Source organism: Oxyura jamaicensis, chromosome Z, assembly GCF_011077185.1.
Source record: "Oxyura jamaicensis isolate SHBP4307 breed ruddy duck chromosome Z, BPBGC_Ojam_1.0, whole genome shotgun sequence".
NCBI classification, from domain to species: Eukaryota; Metazoa; Chordata; class Aves; order Anseriformes; family Anatidae; genus Oxyura; species Oxyura jamaicensis.
This window is the reverse complement of record NC_048926.1, coordinates 62,075,003-62,079,669: the sequence shown is the minus strand read 5'-3', so window position 1 is coordinate 62,079,669 and position 4,667 is coordinate 62,075,003. Positions and strand designations below refer to the sequence as shown.

The following is a 4,667-nucleotide window of genomic DNA, read 5'->3' as shown; positions in this document are numbered from 1 at the left end:
TCCAAACTGTTTCCTGGGGTACAATATTCATCACCACTCTGCAAAATGCAGGGATGGTGGAAAAGGGAGGAAGAGAATGCCGTGATGCCTGTGCATACTTTGCTCAGCACACACCCAAGATGCAGAACAAAGAGGGTCAATATATTCCTCTGCCTGATGAGCTTTAATGTGCATCTTTCAGCTCAGTGCTGTAGCTGCTAACCCAGAGGGTTTTCTGAAATGGGACTCTTAATAGAATATACTTTAAACACTCATTAGTACTGGGACTGGAATCCAGGCTTCAAAATCCCAAGTGACTTCCTCAGCCATTAGTCTGTAGAGCTTTGCAATGGCTATTTAATTATTCTGTTCAACAGTAAGAGTAATTGAGAAAACTTTACCCTATATTCTGTCAATTAGAGAATTCAGTTCAGAGGGATTTAAGATTTCATCACATAGAAGAGACAGATGTCTCCTATGCTAGGGGACATTTGTAGCCCTTAGGATTATTTAATAAGTGAATTTTGGGGTAGTGGCACCTCTATTTCTGAAGAGGGCATAAGGGGAGGAGAAAAACTGGGTAGTGAGTTATACAAGTGCATGTTGGAGTTGGCTGTGATGGTAAGAGAGGTAGGAGAGATACTGAAGATCAACTGATTGTTTCTTGACAGCCATAGACGTAAGGTTGGGGCTTACCCAAACATCATGTGCAAGTCTCTAGTCATGGGCATCCCCAAAACCAAGGCCTTGAAGCCTGGAATCCTGTTCTACACATTTTAATAAGTCCCCCCAAAAGAAGGGATCCTGACCGATGTTTTGAATACCTACCCCCTGCTTACTGCTTTCTCAGTAAAAGAGGATATGGGGAACCCAAATAAAGAAGGGATTAATTGGTCAGTATTTATGTATGCACCAAATACATTTGGATTTTCAAAAGGGAATTCAGCAGGAACCTGAAATCAAGTTCTCTTTGTGGTAAATAATCATTACTTTTTTTCCCCTCAGTAAAATATTCCTTTAGCATTAAAATAGACTGTTATGTGGTAAGGCCACACCAATAATATTTACTAATTCATTTTGTTTACTCAGGCAGAATAGTGAGTCACTGCAACAAAACATTTCAAACATTAATTCTAACTGTTGTTTTTTTGGGGTTTGTTGTTTGTTTGTTTTTGTGCATATCAACTTTAAGATTACATTAATAAGTACTAAGAGGATGCATAGCAGCCCTGTGATAGTCTTATCTGCTCTTCCACTAAGGCCCTACTGCAAGTAAATTAAATAAAAGTAGCTGAATATGAAAAAACTTTGCACTAAAATATAACGTACTTATATTTTGAGGGTGTGAGTAATGTGGCAGGAATACCTCTCCTAAGATGGCTAGGTAGTTTCACAGTCACGGAAACAAAGTTCAGTGACTAGTCAGAGGACAAAGGGAGAGGGTTGCCCAGCAAACTTCAGGGAACTAAATCCTGAAAAAGATTTTTTTTTTCTGGTTTTGGAGGAAGACTCTTCACATCAATAAGTTAGCTGAGTAATCAGAACAACCAGATCTTAAAGTGAAAATGAATTGACTTTTATCAAAAGCAATTGCTTTATCAAGGATGATACGCAGAATCATCTTTTGTACAGTACATTTATTTCTTCCTTTTCCTGTCACCCGATTTGCATATAGTTGCAATAGCTTGAGTTTTAACATAACTATATGCAATTGAAGGCTGGTTGGGGGTTTGCTTGTTTGTTTTGCATTTGTTTGTTTTGTTTTGTTTTTGTTTGTTTGTTTTTAAAGGAGATGGGATCCTTAAGTCACTGACAGCTGATCAATAATTTTAATGCAGCTTTTTTCATCACATTCGCAAAAGGAATCTTAGGCCCAACAGTAGTTTGCCATGGGAGGAGAGGGGGAGGAGGTGTAAAGAGAGTCTCATGTTTTAGGATTTTGCTCCTTTTCCATTGCAGACTATCTCCTTCAGTAAAGAGGATTTGGGAATCAGTTTTAGCTGACAATATTGAATTCAATTACATTAACAGAGAAGATGTAGAAGGATTATTGATAGTGGAAGAGAAAAAGAGGAACAATCCTGAGAAATGCTGATCTTACCAAAAGAGAACTTCTTTAGTGGAGATACTCAGTTAATGAAACATAAGCCAAATCCACTTTATATATTAACTTCTCCTTTGAATTCTCTCTCTTTCATCTAACAGGAGCAGCATTAGGATCACAAAAAGAATTGTGCTCATCTTATAACCTTGTAACCTTATAAATCTAAAAAAATAAAGGAGAAATTAAGAAATTGAACTTCAACATTTGCAGCTAGACTATTTATATCCAATCTATAAATATATAGGACACTGCTTTGTAAACTCTTTGTTTTACTGTACTTTCTCATATGGCTAAGCCAAACACGCACACACACACACACACACACACACAAAATCTATTTAGATTTAGTTACAGCTTTTTGCAGCATTTAGTACTGCTGAAAAGACAGCTTTCTACTTCTATACTGCTTCCAATAAGTATTTGTATTTTGCAGATGAGTTGCAAAAGCTTTGGTTTTAGTTTGGGGGAGTGGAATAAAAAATTACTGAAGCATCAGAGAACTGGGTATTCTCTTCCTAAACAGAGGGCTGCCATGAAACAGTATCTTTTCTATCCCGTTATATGTATAACCATATCTTTGTTCATTTGGTTAATTCATCAGTCTACATTCTAAGTGTAGTGCTCCTATATAAAAAAACTTTTCTGAAGCACCTAATATTGCTGTATCAGTTAAGCCAGGTTTTCCTCTGAAGTGGCTTTAAAATTTGGCTGCCTAATTTTTTCATGGGTATACTTGCCACTTTAAAAAGGTGTTCACTTCAGGAGGTGCTAGAATCCAGTCTCAACTATCCAGCCCTGTAAATGCATGAGGCTAAGTACCGAAAGCAGTGGTTCCAAAATCATTATTTATTAATAATGATTCATAAGTTTATGAAAATATTGCTCTTCCTATTTTTATTGTATAATTGCAGTTGTTGCAAGGTGAAATATCAATCCCTGTATAAAATCACTCTCAGAATTTTGTTTTAGCCTACCTTTTAGTTGTCTGTTTTCCAAGGTATGTAAGTCTGATTCTTCACCTCAAAATCAAATATTCAGTAGGATTAAATGCCTACTAGAGTGCAAGAATTAAAAAAAAAAAAAATAGTTTCAACAGATGCTGGACCAAGCCACTCTGTACAGTAACATCAGGTACTCTACCCTCTCTGTAACTGTTACTTTCAGCACAATACCTGATAAAACAAGTGTTGTGACAATGTGCTGACAAAAACTTTTAGGGAGCAGGATCCAACTGTAAACTTCCCATACTTCCGAACAGGATTTACAAGAGGCACCTTACAGGGAAACACAAGTGTAAAAAGACACTTCATGTGTGGTCTCTCCCCCAGGTTAGTAAGCATCAGAGGTGTGCTCCTCTCTCCACCTTGAAGTCAAAGCCTGAAACCTCTCCCAGACATAAATGCCTATGTAAAAGAAAGCCAGACACAGGAACAGCATCTTCCCATCTGCACCACAGTCTTGGGATTAGAAAATCATCTCCTGCATTTTGGAAAACATCCCAAACTGCTCTTTCACTGTTTGTATCTCTCCCTTGCCACAGTGTTGTAAAAAGTCTTTCAGGAAAAAGAAAAGGAGCATGATGGTACTGCCTATTGCCTCAGCATTCAGTGAGGAGGGCACTCCTAATGCCCAGGACTGTGATATTTGTCCTGTATCAGACCAGAAGCATCTCCTCCATTTCTGCTTCTAGCTGTGTTTTGAAGAAAGCAATGTCTGCGGTTACATTTCATGAAAACCACAGTCCTCTAGATTTTGCACAGTATGTGCTGTAGGAAATCCAGTGGACCACTGCGTCAAGGAGACTGAAGGACTAACATCTAGCTTCTGTATACAAGTGAGATTATGTGTTAATGGTTCAGCAATGATAAAGCACTGCTTCCAGGTATAGGAAGCCTTTAGAAACAAAAGATAACATGATTGTGGATTAGGTCCCACAAAGATTAGACAGAGGCTGAGCAACACTGATTCCTAGGGAGTGTTTAGAGGTGCCCCTGCTCTCATTTTATGTACCTCAGTTCTTTTTTGAATGCTGCAATGTCATAACTGGTCTCAGGAAGAATGGGACAGTCACAAAGGACACTTGGCCTGGAAAGAAGAGATTCTGCATGCAGTCAGTAGTGGAAAACACACTGAGGCGTCTGCTCAGAGCAGGCCCCAGAAGAGCTCCCAGAAGAAAGTTTGTCCTTGTGAATACCTGTCATCTTTTGCTAGTTGCTTACAAGTGGACAAGGAGAAGTGTGTGTACAAAAAGCCCTCTCAGGTCATGTATCTAGGTATCTATAAAGCAGCAAAGCACAGCTGCAGCCCTCATCTCCCTTGTGTTGCCATTTCTTGACATTCCTGCATTGCTCCACAGATACAGAATCTGCCTACATCTCCCATGTGATTGGTCCCTAAAAAGAAATAAAAGACAAAATATCCATAATATCCATGGTTCATTTGAGGTCTCTTATTTATGATTCATCAGCAAAAGCTTTAGGGTTTTGTAAAAAGAAGTTTGTAATTTTATTGAACTCAAGCAGAATGGCTAACAGCTACAATGGTTGCGTCTTTGCTGATGCAAAACCCCCAGAGTCGAATTCTA

The 4,667-nt window shown here is 38.5% G+C and overlaps 1 long non-coding RNA gene across 1 annotated transcript; it reads right to left on the bottom strand.

The window, feature by feature from the left end:
• Positions 1-1,132: 1,132 nt before the first annotated feature.
• On the bottom strand, positions 1,133-4,016 carry LOC118156474. The gene is made up of 2 exons (XR_004746287.1): positions 3,387-4,016; positions 1,133-3,283 (listed from the first exon to the last, which is right to left on the bottom strand). It is a non-coding gene; the product is annotated as an uncharacterized LOC118156474 (long non-coding RNA).
• Positions 4,017-4,667: the final 651 nt, after the last annotated feature.